Consider the following 17,643-nt stretch of genomic DNA (forward strand, 5'->3'; position numbering starts at 1 on the left):
ATCAAGAGCAAAGACTGCCACCTCCGCATTAAAGACTCTGCATCTACCTTCCTGGCCGCATTAATGGGGAAGTGACCCCTGAACAATAGGGCTGAAACTTCTAGTCACTAGCCAAAAGGCATCAAGGAAGGAAGTATTTAAAGGGGGTGAAGGCCAAAGGGAGGGGGGAGAGAAACAGAAGAAAAAAAGAATTGTAACCTTTAAGAAAGAAAGAGAAATAATATAGAAGTAATCCTCGGCTCACGTCCGAGGAGGTCTATTTGTCATTATCGTTTATTATTTACAAGTGTTTGTAACTTTTAGTCTGTTATCAAGTTCCCAGTACTTCTAATCTAGATTTCAAGCCCGCACTCTACAAATTTCATTGTTTAAGGCTCATTGGGCCTGAGCCCGTGATTGTCTTTGGGTCCAGGTGCAATTGTGCACTTACAATTGGCGCCGTTTGTGGGGAATCTAGTCTAGAAAAAGTTGGGATACCATGGCAGGCTTAGGTTCTCACCATGCAGAATCACAGGAATCACAACCGGAGGATCATTTCGAGCGCCTTGAGCGTCAAAGGGATCGTGAGGGAAGTGTCCATACAGAATACCCCAGGATTAGCCATACTCAGGGCGGGGGTAGCACCACCCACGAGGATGGTGCTAGGGCCATGCAGAGGGAGATTGGTCGTCTGAAAAGAAAGCTACGCCGCGCCAGATGTAAGCCTTCGCCTTCCTCATCTGATCCTTCTTTAGAGGAAGCCCGGGGAGGTGGTTACAGCTCAAGGTCATACTCACCCCCCAGCGCAATGTCCTCTTGTGAGGAGGACGACCAACCAGCTCACAGACGTAAGAAGCTTCCTTCTAGGGGTTTAGGGAACGATGCTATGAGTCGGGCTTTGCACCAACTCTCCAAATCTCCATTTTCGCGGAGGATTGAGAAAGGGAAGCTTCCCAGGAGATTCACCCAGCCTACCTTCACCATCTACAATGGCCGGACTGATCCGGTGGAGCACGTGAGTCACTTTAACCAGAGGATGGCGGTGCACTCTCATAACGAGGCTCTGATGTGTAAAGTTTTCCCCTCTAGCTTGTGACCTGTTGCTATGAGGTGGTTCAACGGCCTTAAATCGGGGTCTATAGGTTCGTTTAGGGAGCTCACTAGAGCATTCGCTTCGCGGTTCATTACGTGTAGCAGAGTACCTCGGCCATTGGACTCGCTGTTATCCATGACCATGAGGGAAGGGGAGACGTTGAAAGCATACTCCGACCGTTACTGGGAGATGTTTAATGAAATAGATGGAGATTTTGATGAGGTGGCGCTCAATACCTTTAAAGTAGATCTTCCTACTGATCACGACTTGAGAAAGTCTTTGACCAAAAAACCCGTCCGCAGCGTACGTCGCCTCATGGACCGTATTGATGAGTACAAGAGAGTGGAGGAAGACCAACAACAAGGAAAAGGTAAGGAGAAGGTTATCCCGCAGGAGAGAAGGGATTTCAGGTCGGACAGGTACCACAACAACAGGCCAAGGCGAGATTACGTTGGGCAGTCCGGCTCGGCAGCGCCTCAGGCCGTGAACACTGTGTTCCGAGAACCAGTACATCAGCTGCTGGAGAAAGTCCGTAAAGAGCCCTTCTTCAGATGGCCTGGTAAGATGGCAGGAGACCCTGCAAAGAGGAATCAGAACCTTTTTTGTCAGTACCACCAGGATGTGGGCCACACTACCGAGAACTGTCGTACCCTTTGGAACCACTTGGAGCAGCTGGTCAGTGAAGGGAAACTAAAGCAGCACTTGTGTCAACCTGGTGGACAGGGCGGCCAATCTGGCTCGAACAATCAAAGGAATAGTTCATCTCGGCCGGCGTTAGGAACAATTAATGTTATTTTTGCTGCACCTGGCAGGACAGGCTCAGGTCCCACCAGGGTGATGGCAGTTTCACATCCTCAGGCCGAGGAGTCAGGTTGCAGGCCGAAGAGGGTGAGGCTGAATTTTCCCGTCTTGGGATTTTCCGAGGATGATAAGGTTGGGACTATCCAACCCCATGACGATGCTCTTGTAGTCACTCTAAGGATAGGGAATTATGATGTGAGGAGGTTGATGATAGATCAGGGCAGCGGTGCAGACATCATGTACCTTGATTTGTTTAAGGGGCTAAGGTTGAAGCTGGTGGATCTCACTCCCTATGATTCACCACTCATAAGCTTCGAAGGGAGAGCCGTTGTGCCGAAGGGGCAGATCCGTTTGCCCGTTCAATCCGGCTCAGAAATGGTTGAGGTGGACTTCATTGTGGTCGACGCCTACTCCCCATATACAGCCATCCTCGCCAGGCCATGGCTGCACGCTCTGGGGGCCGTCTCCTCTACCTTGCATGTTAAGGTTAAGTTCCCCTCTGGGGAATATGTTGAGGAAATCTTCGGCAGCCAATCGATGGCCAGGCAATGCATATCGGCCGCAGTGCTTCATCAGACAGAAGCCGGGTCATCAGTTTTGCCCATCCAAGAGTCATAGCAATTAATAGCTCCGGATGCACCTGGGGCGGTGACAGGAGAAGAGGCCGTTTGTGAGGAGTTGGAGAAGTTTTGATAGCAGATGACCCAGAGAGGTTCTTCCAAGTTGGCATACGTTTGCCACACCAGGAGAAGATGGAGTTGTTGGAATTTCTGAAGGACAATATTGATGTTTTTGCGTGGGACCCCTATGAGGCTCCAGGCGTGGATTCGAACTTCATTTGTCATCATTTAAACGTCAACCCTGCTATTGTTCTGAGAAGACAACCACCTCGGCGTTCTTCTAAAGAACATTCCGAGGTTGTGAAGGAAGAGGTGCTCAAACTCAAGAGGGCTGGGGCTATTAAAGAAATTTTCTACCCCGAATGGTTGGCGCATACGGTTGTGGTAAAAAAGAAGAATGGAACGTGGAGAGTATGTGTGGACTTCACAAATTTGAACAAGGCCTGCCCCAAGGATTCGTTCCCAATGCCGCGTATTGATCAACTAGTGGATGCCACTGTCGGACATCCTCGGATGAGTTTTTTTGGATGCCTTCCAGGGTTACCATCAGATTCCCCTAGTGTTGGAGGATCAAGAGAAGACTGCTTTCATTACTCCAACGGGGAACTACCACTATAAGGTCATGCCATTTGGGTTGAAAAATGCTGGGGCTACTTACCAAAGAATGATGACCAGGATGTTCGAACAGCAACTGGGGAAGACTATTGAGGTGTATGTAGACGATATGGTGGTAAAGAGCAAAACAATACCTTCGCACGTCAAAGATCTAGCCAAAACCTTCCAAGTGCTAAGAAAGTACAGGCTGCGCCTTAACGCCTCAAAATGCTCTTTTGGCGTGGGGTCCAGAAAGTTTTTGGGATACATGATTACTCACAGAGGCATAGAGGTGAACCCAGTGCAGGTTAAGGCTATTCAGGATTTTCAACCGCCTCAGAACCCGAAAGAAATCCAGAAATTGACTGGGATGATTGCCGCATTGAACAGGTTTATATCTCGGTCAGCTGACCGGTGTCGTCCCTTCTTCCAATTGTTGCACAAGTGGAAAGGATTTCAATGGACCGAGAATTGCGTTTTAGCTTTCCAACAGCTTAAGCAGTATCTTTCTCGGCCACCCATTCAGTCTCGCCCCGATGCGGACGAGGTTCTGTTTGCTTATCTAGTGGTAGCCGTCCACGCGGTCAGCCTGGTCCTCATAAGGAATGAAAGCGGGGTGCAAAGACCGGTCTACTATGTTAGTAAGTCTTTGAATGAGGCCGAGGTGCGCTACCTACTCTTGGAGAAAACGCTTCTGGCCATAGTTCATGCCACGCGGAAGCTCCCTCATTATTTTCAGTCCCACACGGTGGTGGTCCTGACCCAATTGCCTTTCAAGGCAGTGTTACGCAGCGCCGATTATTCTGGAAGGGTGGCAAAGTGGGGAACCATCTTGGGAGCCTTTGACGTTAAATACAGGCCCCGTACCTCAGTGAAAGGCCAGGTCCTCGCTGACTTGGTGGCAGAGTTTACTGAACCATTGCTAGAAGAAACTCTAAAAGAAGCACACATGGATGGAAAATCAGTTGGTGTGATCACAACCACAGTGCTTTCGACTTGGAAAATGTATGTGGATGGGGTAGCTAATCAGAGAGGGTCTGGTGTCGGACTTGTCCTGATATCCCCTGAGGGAATTGTCTTCAAAAAATCTCTAAGGCTGTCATTCTCGGCTACTAATAATGAAGCCGAGTACGAAGCCGTTCTGGTAGGCATGAACATGTTACATAAGATGGGTGGAAAGGAAGTCCATGCGTTCTCGGACTCTCAGTTAGTGGTCGGCCAGGTCATGGGGACCATGGAGGCTAGGGACCCAAGAATGCAGGAATATTTGGCCCAAGTCAAGCGTCAGCAAGCAGAATTTGACTCCTTTGTCTTAGCTCACATCTCTAGGAGTGGAAACACCCATGCCAATTCTTTGGCTACGTTAGCAACGTCCTCGGCTCAGGATTTGCCCAGGATTATCCTTGTGGAGGATTTGCTAGAGCCAACTCTTATCCCCGCCAAGGCGGCTCGCATCCATCTAATAAGGCTTGGACCTAGTTGGATGGACCTGGTCGTATCTTTTCTCAAGAAGGACATCCTTCTTGAGGACAAGTCTAAAGCAGAGAAGGTGCGTCAAAAGGTGCCACATTTTTGGTTATCCGAGGACCAGAAACTGTACAAACGATCCTTCTCAGGACCGTACTTGTTGTGTGTGCACCCTGAATCAACGGAAGCACTTCTCGAGGAACTGCATGAAGGGATTTGTGGAAGCCACACTGGGGGAAGGTCCTTAGCCCATAGAGCTCTGACTCAGGGTTATTGGTGGCCCAACATGCAGAGGGAGGCTCAGGACTATGCCAGAAAATGTGATCAATGCCAGAGGTTCGCCCCTAATATTCATCAACCTGGAGGGGTTCTCAACCCTCTCTCTAGTCCTTGGCCTTTTGCGCAGTGGGGATTGGACATAGTGGGGCCATTTCCGAGAGCAGCAGGAAATAAAAGATGGCTTCTTGTGGGAACAGACTATTTCACTAAATGGGTTGAGGCCGAGCCCTTAGCAAATATCAGAGATGTTGATTCCAAGAAGTTTGTTTGAAAAAATATTGTCACTAGATTCGGTATACCACACACACTTATCTCCGACAATGGCGTTCAATTTGACAGCAAGGCCTTTAGGCAATATTGTGGTGACATGGGTATCATAAACAGATACTCCACCCCAGTTTATCCTCAGGAAAATGGGCAAGCCGAGGCCGTTAACAAGGTCATAGTCAGTGGGCTTAAGAAAAGGTTGGACGATGCGAAAGGCAGATGGGTAGAAGAGCTCCCTCATGTTCTGTGGACGTATCGAACCACACCGCGCAGGTCCACGGGAGAAACGCCATTCTCTATGACTTATGGAGCCGAGGCGGTAATACCTCTGGAATCTGGTTTTCCCACCCTAAAGACGAGCTCTTTTAGCCCGGAGAATAACAATGGACTCCTGGAGAAAGGTCTTGATTTACTTGAGGAACGACGCGAGGCAGCAATGGTCCAAATGGCTTACTATCAACAGAAGCTAAAATGGGGATATGATGCCCACGTGAAGCTAAGGCCACTTGCACCTGGTGATCTTGTACTAAGAAAGGTTGTAGGCACTTCTAAGAACCCAGCTTGGGGTAAGCTAGGACCCAACTAGGAAGACCTCTATCGCATTGTTTCAGTAGCAGGCATAGGGTCATATCGACTAGCTGACCTAGATGAAAGAATTGTACCACGCCCATGGAATTTAAATAATCTTAGAAGGTATTATTATTAATAAAATGTGCTTTTTTCAGTTAACATTTCAAAGTTATAAGTACCTCTGACGTTTGAAGTTACTATTCTTAAGAATCAAACAGAAACTTGGTTAAGTGTAGTCCTCGGACCACAAACCTTATGGAAATTTATGTCTTGTCATTTGTTAAACAGAACCTTAGTTATGCCGGGTCCTCGGATCTCCTACTTTGGGGAAATTAACATTTGAAATTACTATTTTTAAGAATCAAACAGAAACTTGGTTAAGTGTAGTCCTCGGACCACAAACCTTGTGGAAATTGATGTCTTGTCATTTGTTAAATAGAACCTTAGTTATGCCGGGTCCTCGGACCTCCTACTTTGGGGAAATTAACATTTGAAATTACTATTCTTAAGAATCAAACAGAAACTTGGTTAAGTGTAGTCCTCGGACCACAAACCTTGTGGAAATTGATGTCTTGTCATTTGTTAAACAGAACCTTAGTTATGCCGGGTCCTCGGACCTCCTACTTTGGGGAAATTAAAATTTGAAATTACTATTCTTAAGAATCAAACAGAAACTTGGTTAGGTGTAGTCCTCGGACCACAAACTTTGTGGAAATTGATGTCTTGTCATTTGTTAAACAGAACCTTAGTTATGCCGGGTCCTCGGACCTCCTACTTTGGGGAAATTAACATTTGAAATTACTATTCTTAAGAATCAAACAGAAACTTGGTTAAGTGTAGTCCTCGGACCACAAACCTTGTGGAAATTGATGTCTTGTCATTTGTTAAACAGAACCTTAGTTATGCCAAGTCCTCGGACCTCCTACTTTGGGAAAATTAACATTTGAAATTACTATTCTTAAGAATCAAACAGAAACTTGGTTAAGTGTAGTCCTCGGACCACAAACCTTGTGGAAATTGATGTCTTGTCATTTGTTAAACAGAACCTTAGTTATGCTGGGTCCTCGGACCTCCTACTTTGGGGAAATTAACATTTGAAGTTACTATTCTTAAAAATCAAATAGAAACTTGGTTAAGCAAAGTCCTCGGACCACAAACCTTGTCACTGTTCTTAATATCTTGTCATTGTTCTTATTCTTATCACCCGTTTTATGGAAATCATTATCGCACCATTCATTAATTTGGATCTCAAGTTCTTCATTTTCAAGTGTTAAACAAATTTTTGTAAGGAATGGTCTTCGGACCTTACATCCTACTGAAAGCAATATGTCAGATTACAAAGGTTTAACCGTCACGTGAGTTGTCTAACTGAGACATTATTTGATGTCTAAATTAAGTTATGTGGCTGTTTTGAAGTCATAGTTGTTTGCATAGTGGAGTGACACTTATTTATTCTGTTTTTCCCTTTAACTATTTGTTATTGAAAACTTTCATGGCAAGCCCAAAAAGAATAAAGTAAAACAAAGACAACATGAACGAAAGTTGAATAAAAATTTTCTTCATTAATCATATACAACGAAGGGGAGTACAGAAAATTCCTATACTAGGCCCTAAACTAGGGAAGGGGGTCTTGAAGGGTGCTGCTGCCAGCCTCAGTACTCTTCAATTCCAGCTCAAAGGTAGACAAGGCTTGTTTCCCTTTGTCTGTTGAAGGAATGGGGGGCTCCACGCTTTGGATCTGCTCCTTCTCGGCACCACCACACTTGTCCTTCTCTTTATGGGAACCTTTAGGTTCTGTAGGAGCAGGAACACGCTCTGGCACCACAGGAGGAAGGGTAGGAGAGGCAGCAACAGGAGGGTCTTCAATTTCCTGTATGTCTAGGGGGAGCCAGATGTTCTCGGGCTTCCTCATCTCAGAAGCTTGAGGAACCCCTGCTGCATTCATGGCCTCTCCCCAGACCAGCTGACAGTACTCTCGGCACAAGGCCGCAAAAGCCTCTGTCAGCTCTTCTTGCGTTCTGGTCACCCCCTCCTGATAACTGGCCTTCTTCGCGGCCTCCAGGGTGTGCTTGTGGGCGCGAGCTTCCTCCTTCGCCCGCGTAAGCTCTTTTTCCAAGTCAGAGCGTGCCTGCTGGACTTGGGCAAGCTCGTCATCCTTTTGGCGGAGAAGCTTACGCTGCCCCTCCACTTGGCCCTCCATCGTCTTCAGGCTGGCCTTGTCACCATCTTTTTCTCTTTTCAAGTCGGCCAGCTCTGACGTGATCTTCCCGTTCTCTGCTAAGGCCTGGCCTAGGGATCTTTCTGCCTCTTGTCTTAGCTCTTGCTCCATCCCAGCGCGCTTCCGAGAATCCTCCACGAACTTCTCGGCCACGAAAACCTCTTGGATGGACTGCAAAAATGTTAGGAGGTTAAATGCAGTGAAGTGCTTACAAATAAATATAGAATATAAGTGTAAGGTGGAACTTACCAGAGCTAAGCCCCTTTTTAACGAGAGGAACAGCTGCGGCTGGCCCATCTTCTCCAAGGATTCCATATCCCTGGGTAGCAGAAGAGGACGCTCCAACACCTTGGCTAAGTGGTGGGCGTGGCCTTGTTGGACTACCCTGATGTTGGAGTGGCAGGGAATAGGGGCGCCGTCTAGCCTCAAGTCAGGAGACCAGGTGGCTGGTGCTCGGCGCACCTCGGCCACGTCCCTGATCTCCCCACTTTCAACTGAGCGGGCGCGCCCTTTACCTTTGTCCAGCTTCGGCTGCTGGGCCAGCGGCGGCTGTTGTTTCAGCTTTTTTGGCTTCTCGCCACCAGCCCCCTCGGCATCCACTTTTCTTTTCTTCTTAGAATCGTCAGTGGGAGGTTTTGGCTCGGCTGGAGGAGGGGGTGGTGGCAAGGCAGGGGGAGCTTGGGACCCCCTTGCTCCCTTCTTTGCCACTCGGGCACCTCTATCAGTCATAAGGCCCTTTAGCTTGTCCATCTCTTCTTCAACAGAACTGTCGTCTAGACGCGCTATCACCAGACCCGCGATCCCAAAGGCCTCAGCTCCTTCTTCTTCCTCGTTGGAAAGGATAACAAACGGGTTTCCTCGAGGTCGTGGGGAGTCCTCGAGCCGAAACTGGTCTATCTCCTCATCCAACGTGTTCGAGGAAGACACTCGCTCCTCTGGGACAGCAATTGCCTGAGGGTGCACAACGAGGGGAACTGCCGCTATGGCCTGTGCATACAACACTGTGTTTGGGGCGTCAGGGATGTCGTGGTCGGCCAGAAAGTGGGGTCTGGCTACGTTAATTCTCCTACGCCTTCGGTCACCCGCGATTATCACATTCTCAATCTCCTGGAAGTCCGAGGAGACGGGATTGTACCCGAGAATCAAGTGGGCCGCCCTAAGTTGTAAGTCTCTACTAACGAACACCTCGAAACGTAGCACTCTATTCAAATCTGCAACGTTGTAGTGGCTCAAGCGTGGGCGTACGTTTTGTTTATCTGCAAAGAAAAACATCCAAATAAACAAACATGGTCAGAGGCGCAGAACATATAATAAATTAAAGGTAGACACTCAAGTAAATGCAAATGCACATTCCTAGATGATTTAGGGAGTTATGGGATGGGAAGTTAAATCCTAAAGGTGTCGCACCTGGATCTCCCCACTCAACTGGGCAGTGGGGGCCGTCATGCCAGTTGCCAGAGACGATGAGGTAGTCATCCTTCATGCCTTTATTGGATTTGGGCAAACAGGAGATCAACCTAACTACGCTGGAGCGGGATTTGATGTAGTAACCTACTTCAGTGAGTTTGTGGCATTCATACATAAAGACGACATCATGCCAGGTGAGGTTCAGACCCATTTTCTCGTTTAGAGCGTCGACGCTACCCAAAACTCTAAAAACGTTTGGGGCGCACTGATCGGGACACAACCGGTGGTTGCGGAGGTACTCCCTGGTCACAGACTTCATTGGGAGGGTCATCCCACCTTCTATGAAGGCTACCATTGGGATGATAACCTCTCCAGCCTCCCTAGAACCGGCCACGGCTTCCGCCGGACAATATTCTAAACCTACGTCGCCGGGAATACGATACTTGGCTCTAAAGCCTTCCATCCCAGCGGTGGTATCAACTAGACATTTAAACTTTCCCATCAGAAAGAAACGAAAAACTAAGTTCTAAGAGTGAGAACTGTTATAAGGGTAGCCGAGGACAGGGTCCGAGGAGAAAGGGTTAAGAGAAAAGAAATGAGGACTTACAAATTTCAAGTTGTGCAAACTTCCACAAATTTCTGCAGACAAAAGGTGATTGCTGATGTTTTGATGGGATTAGCCTCTGGAGAAATAAATGAAGGCGCAGGTTCCCAAAGCGTCACGACGTGCGGGAAGCGGCCTCAAAATTACATTTGTCCTGCCCAAATTTTCATGGAGTAACAAGGGCCGTTGGATGCTCATCTCACCGTTGAACGTGGGGGACAAGGTGTAACTTACGGTAATAAATGCGCGCGTTTTTGAAAATCAAACCGCCAAGTGGCATCCTCTGGAACGCGAAAAGGTTTCCGCACGTGCAGCTGTTTACAAAACGTGTGGGGTAGGTTCTCGTTGAATCAAAACCCTATTTTTTCTCCTCGGATGATGAAAAATAGAGTTTTTAGGGGCTATTGTGAGGTGTAAAATGGCCCAAGTGGGCATATGGGCCTTTGGACTGTAGCATGGAGGGCTGACCTGCTCTAGAATTGAACTTTACGAATTGGCTCATACGCCGAGGGTCTGAGGGTGCAGCCGAGGACGATCTTCTCCTCGGACAAGCCCAAGAGAATTCAAAGCTTCATTATGAAGGTCAAAGCACAACTCTAGAAAGACTAATGGTTAAAGGGGAAAACCCTGAACCTTCTCGATGCACCAGTGTTAAAGAAAATATCAAGAGCAAAGGCTACCACCTCCTCATTAAAGACTCTGCATCTACCTTCCTAGCCGCATTAATGGAGAAGTGACCCCTGAACAGTAGGGCTGAAACTTCTAGTCACTAGCCAAAAGGCATCAAGGAAGGAAGTATTTAAAGGGGGTGAAGGCCAAAGGGAGTGAAGGCCAAAGGGAGTGAAGGCCAAAGGGAGGGGGGAGAGAAACAGAAGAAAAAAAAGAATTGTAACCTTTAAGAAAGAAAGAGAAATAATACAGAAGTAATCCTCGGCTCACGTCCGAGGAGGTCTATTTGCCATTATCGTTTATTATTTACAAGTGTTTGTAACTTTTAGTCTGTTATCAAGTTCCCAGTACTTCTAATCTAGATTTCAAGTCCACACTCTACAAATTTCATTGTTTAAGGCTCATTGGGCCTGAGCCCGTGATTGTCTTTGGGTCCAGGTGCAATTGTGCACTTACATGCACTATACTTGGGAAATGGCAAAAAAAAAAAAAGAGGTAGAAGAAGCACAACAGTAAAAATTTCAACAAAAAGGAAAAAAAAAAAAAAATAGAGAAGCAACAACATTAATAGATAAAGGGAGGGTAAACGGACAATTTCATATCAAGCCCATTCCCTCCCCGCTTTTCTCTCTAGTTTTCTTCTTGATTCTAAATTGGGGAGAAAATGTTTTCTTCTTAAATGGTGGGCCTAGGGAGAAAACTCCCACACCCCTATTTTCTCCCCCCCCCCCACCCACCCCTAACCAAACACCCTTCTCTCCCATTTTCTCTCTCCCTCTGTCCTTTCATCCCCAACCAAACGGACCCTTATTGATATTCCTGCTACTTAAATTGAGATTTTTGATGAGAAAAACTACAATCACCTAAGAAAAGGAATGGAATGGCTATTAGTGATGCATCAAACAAAGTGGCAAAGGATACAATGGGTGTACGCAGGAATCTAGGAAAAAAATGCAACTTAAAAATCTTCTCCTAAGGTACTGTTAAGGTCTAAAAATTCATGATAAAAAAGGCCCGAAGAAATGGGACATTGGGCCAACCCATAGGAAGCAAAATTGAAGAAAAAAGGATTGAGCTTCCAAAAAAGAGAAGGATGCTAGAGCCGATGGACTTGAGGCCCAGGACTAGCGAAGAGGCAAGATTCAAAGCCCATCAAACAAAGGGGAGAAAGGAAAGGAGTCAGCCCGCCAGAATCAGAGAGCCCAAAGAAAGTCCAGTAGAAGGGGTTGGGCCAGGATCCCGAAGACTGCCTGGGACCTCTGGGATGTGCAGCACGGCCAAAGTGGGATTAAAACAGCTCAAAAGGAGATCAAAAGGCATCAAGAACGAAAGGCAAATGGGTCCTTCTCGAGCATTCAGTGATGCAGCGCAAAGCCAGAGGGCTTAGAGAGCAACGACTCAAAGGCAAGAGGCTGGTACCTCGGGAAACCCCAAAAAAGGAGACCTATGAAAGGAAATAGTTAGGGAAACCTTCGGCTTAGCAGAGAAGGACTTGGCTTACTGGGAAAGATGAGAAAAGGAGGGAGGTGGCTAAAAGGGGCCTAAGCCTGAAAAGAGAAGATAGAGAAAACTTGGAGGGAGCAAAGCTAAAGGTCAGCTCCCCAAAAGGCACCTCGAAACGGAATGTTAGCCAAGCACTTTTGAAGAAAAAAACCCCAAAAGAAGAGAGCTATGGGAAAAAAATGAAAGAATCAGTCGTTAGAAGGGCTGAAACGAACAGGGGCTCTAGTACCCAGGGAGCTGAAGAGGAAGAATTAGCGGTACCCCAGAACCCTAAAGTGACACTATAAGAAGGAGAGGCAACCAACGTTGAAAGGCATTCAGCAATAGTGAAATCATATAGAATCATTGAGAAAACTCTGTAAAACTAAAAATAAATAGGGAAATATCTCTCGGTATCTCAGAAACAGTCACTACAGTATATACTTGGATTCAAAAGGATTCAAACTTTGCAAGTCTTAGAGGCTTAAATAATCATCTAAGTCTGTAATTTTTGAGCTTATTTGGACCTTGTATTACATCTTAGTGAGCGCATTGTAATCCATAACTAAGAAAATTAATGGAGTATTTCTTATTGATTTGAGGATTTCGAACAATTATTTTGTGTTTTATTATTATAATCCTGTCTCCCTTTGCTGTTTTCTTGTTGATCAATACATATTTTCGCTTGCTAGTGTGTACGTATTGCAGGAGTCTTGCTCTGTGCACCACTTGGTTTGTAAACAGCTCATCTAGCTGCTATAAACCAAGCCCAGTTCCCCCAAAATACAACTGGAGGGTCCAGGATCCTTGTTTAAGCTTGGGCCTGAATACTGACTGAAAATTTACCCTCACAGGTACCTTAAATTGCTAAGACTGACAATAATGATGAAGAGGAAAATGACTTGGATGAACAAAAATAGAGAATTTTGGTTAAATTAGAAGTTGTTCAAGAAAGGAAATCCAAAATCTAGAATTTGATTCTAATGCTAAGAAACAAGAGAGTGAGATACAAGAAACCAACAAGGAGAAAGAAAAAAATCATGAAAAATTAAGGAGGAGTCTTTGAAAAAGATAGAGAAGCATTGATAAACAGTGAGAAGGCCAAGGCAAAAATCAAGAAGGAAAACAAAAAAAGGCACGCTGAAGAAGAAAATGAAAGAATGAAAAAGGAGGAGGAAGAGAATAAAAGGAAGCAAGAAGAGGAAGATAGATAGAAGAGAGAAAAGGACGAAGAGAGAGAGAAAAAAAGGAATGCAAAGAAGAGAAAGAAGAAGGAAGAAGAAGAAATGAAGAAAAAGGGAGGAAGAGAAGATGAAACTTATTAATGCTAAGAAGAAAAAGAATATGATGAAAGGAAAAGAAAGGAACAAAAGGAACTAAAAAAGAAAGAAGAAGAGGAAATGATTAGGAAAGAGAGAGAGTAGAATAAGAGAAACTAACTTAAGATGCAAAAGAAAGAAGAAAGGTTGAGGAAGGCAATAAGAGACAAGAAAAAGTAACCAATTAGCTCGAGATAGACATAAGAGAAAATGTTGAAGAAGAGATGGAGGAGAGAAGTCGAGACCATCAATAATCACGCATCAATAATCAAACCCCTATTTCTTCCGTCCATCTCAATATGTCCAATGTTGGTGTATTGAAAATTTCTCCCTCAAGCTCTCTGCCATTAACTGCCTCAAACTATGCAAACTTCATTTTCTAGTTTTTGTCTTTTGATTTCATTCAAATTGATTTATCATTTTTTTTTTGTTCACTTTCAAGCAGGATCTTCCTAACTTAAACCCAAATACTGAACAATTAATAAAGGATGTGTCAATTTTTCTTAAGAAGTTATATACTCTAGTTAAATCAACCTCTATTTTAGCAGGAGCTGCCTTAGCTTGTTCTTCTTAATAACTAAATGCATCTCCTAAGGCAATCAAGAAGTATCCTTTTGCAAAATAGGGTGTCTACAAACATATAGTTTACTATTTGTATACAATTTCAAAAATTTTAAAGAAAATGTAAAAAGTAAAGAACCATGTGTTCTAAGTACAATATTTAAATAAAAACTTCATAAACATAATATTTGTTTTGAAGTTTGATATGATCAAAAAATTTTGTTTTTATTCAAATATAAAGATGAAAATATATAGAACTCTTTACATGAATATTTGAACTTATAAGGTAATTTACACATAATTTATGTTATCCTTTATTTTAAAAAACAATAATTGTGTTGTCTTTTAATGTATAAATCAATTCCATGTTGAATTTTCAAGAAACAACAAACCATTTGAGTTTTCAAACTCTAAACAAATATAATTTATAATGATGATGCTAATTGATAGGTCAAGAATGTATTGATCCTTTGTGATAAATTAACCAATTAATTAGCCAAGTTAATTAATTAATTCAATTAACATGCAATACGCATAGTAGCACAAACAAATCACTAACTAAATTAAATGCAGTGAAAAATAAAGTTGACATGGTGATTTGTTTATGAATGGAGAAAACCTCCAAGGCAAAAACCCTACCGGATGAATTTAATGTCACTACTCCCGAGAATCCACTATTATCACAACAAACAGTTACAAGTAAATGAATCTCAATACCTTATACCAACCTACAGTTGAACCATTACCCCCAATACACAATTGGGTTTATTTTGTAGTGACAATCTCTCATTTTCAATGCATGGCTCCCAGTACGTGACTAATCAATCAATGCACGGATTCAAATATGTGACTAACACACCAACTTGAGAAGGATGTTGGCTGCAAATTTTTCAATTCATCCACAAGATGAAGATCATGAAGCTCCTTGGTTACAAAACCCTATGACGTACAAATGCAGGAGCTTCTTCAAGAGAAAGATGAACTAGGACATATATCTCTGATCACAATATGCTTGAATAAAACCTTTGCATTCATTTGCATCATCTGAGACGGCCCTTAAAATAATCATTATATATGTTTAGGGTTGTGAGAAGAGAAATCCTAAACACATACACATGGATATGAGTGAAATTAGATCTGAAAAATTGATTTTCGTAAATCTCAATGAATAAGGTATCTATTAAGCAACTGTCTAGCATTGAGCTAAATTTCCTTTTAAACCTCGACAGATGTCATCTGTCAAGCTAGCTGTCGAGTTTTAAAATACAACACTTCTTCACTTGTTTCTTGAATAGATTTGCATGGCTATAACTCTTGACTTGAACAACATGTTTCTTGAAGATTTAAACATTCCTAGATCTACCTAATTACAAGTAAAGTGCATTTTGTCAAAAGATTAGCCAATTCTAAATGATATATGTTCTTAACATGATTCAAATATATCCTAACAATAATAATAATAATAACAACAACAACAACAACAACAACTAAATTGTTTAATCAATTATCCAAATGTATTTGCAAACAAAAGCTCTTTTAAGTATGTCCTCAAGTGTTAAAAATCTCCATCTTATTCTTCAATATTTTTCTATACTCAAAGTACCAAATCACATGTAATCACATACAAATTTTCTTTCATATATATCATATGGTTGAATGCGATTCAAACGTTCAAAGCTACCCATGTATTTAACTTTTATTTCGAAATCCCACCATTTTTATTCAGTTGTAAGAACACTCTAAATATATAAAATATTAATTGTTAACCTTTATTATTAAATAACCTACTATTAAATACAGTTGAATACAATTTAAACGTTCAAAGCTACCCCACGCATTTAACTATTGTTTCGAAATCCTACCATTTTTATTCAGTTGTAAGAACACTCTAAAAATAAAAAATAATAATTGTTATCCTTTATTATTAAATAACCTACTAGTAAATAAATTTTAAATTTAATTGATTTTTAAATTCATCGATGAGCTATATTAAAAATTAATATTTGGAACTTAAGATACTAATATATATATATATATATATATATGTATGTATATATATATATATGTATATATATATATATATATATACATATATATATACATACATATATATATTTTTTTGATTGATACAACAAATTTTAAAACATAGTTAACAAAGCTACTAGTGAAAGGATATGCATACCAAGATAAAGTTGAATTATTATCATGCATTGATTTTTATTTTTTTAACTTGAAAACTATAAATGTAAGGCATAAAAATAGAATTAAGATAGTTGAATTACCCTAGAATATAGTTTATTTTTAGTATACGATTTGAAAATTCTTAAAAAGGATATGTATGTTGAAAATAAATAACTATGTGATTGGGATACAATAATAAGACAAAAAATTCGTACTTATAAACATCAACATAAACATAAACATAACTGTTTTGAAAAAAGCTTGAACCTATAAAAAAATATAAACTTTTATTCAAATATAAAGATGAGATGTATTCACATTATTACACCTATATTTTAATTCTTTAGGATAGGCTGCTTATACTCAGTTTATTCCATTTTGATGTATAAATGAATTCCATACTATTTTTATGAAAGACAACAAACTTTCAGAGTTTCTATTGTATAAATGAATTGTCTTCATATATGAATATGTTTTAATTTGAAAACTCTAAATCAAAATCATATAAATAAAATTAAGATACAAAGATTTATGTGTTTGCTCAAATGCCTTTTATTTTCTACTATCTAAATTTTATGTTGTTATCTTTTTTTAAATATGTTATTAAATGAATCCTAACGTATAGTTTGTAAGTTACAAAATGCCCTTCATTGAGGGTAAAAAGTTGGTGTTGGGCTTGGAGGAGAATTGGATATGAAGGTCAAATATTGAAATTGTGGACAATAGTGTGGACAAATAGCATACATCATTATCATTGTAATTGCATTGGAGCCTTGATATGATCCTTGACTGAATATGCTTGAATCTTTTTCGCTTGAGCTTTCACTGATCATGGACTCAAATTTTTTTGTTAAACATCATTTATTATCTTGAGACCAAGCCCCCTCTTGCATAAAGTGGTGATTTGATTTAAGAATCTTTACTCTTGTCTTTAGATCCTTTATTTAAACAAACAACACGCAATGACCAGACACATGCCATATGCTATACATATTAACTAGACCAACTTAGGGGTAGAATCTATGGGCTTTTACAATATGAGTGAAAGGTAGCTTTATGAAACTTAAGGAAAAAAAATTATTGATTCACAAATTCTAAAACAAGGTTAACAAAAATACTTGTGAGGATATGCATAACAAGATAAATTTGAATTATCTTCATGCAATGAATTTGTTTTAACATTTTTTTTATTATAGGAATTTGTTTTAACATGAAAACTCTAAATGTAAGGTATAAAAAGAAAATTAAGATAGTTGAAAATAAATAACTATGTGATTGGGATACAATAATGAGACAAAAACTTTATAATTATAATCATAAACATAAACATAACTAATTTGCCATGAACTTGAACTATGAGCTTCAATTATGGGATTTGAAGTCCATTGATAAAATTGCCATGAGATTAAACCATGTGCTTTGATATGAGATTTGAATTCCATTGATAGAATAGCTCTGCTCTAAACTTGATTCATGGGCTTTAGAAATATTGGCAAGTATAAATAGTCTTCGTCTTTTTGTGAATGTTTATA

The sequence above is a fragment of the Castanea sativa genome, chromosome 5 (assembly GCF_040712315.1).
Source record: "Castanea sativa cultivar Marrone di Chiusa Pesio chromosome 5, ASM4071231v1".
Taxonomy (NCBI): domain Eukaryota; kingdom Viridiplantae; phylum Streptophyta; class Magnoliopsida; order Fagales; family Fagaceae; genus Castanea; species Castanea sativa.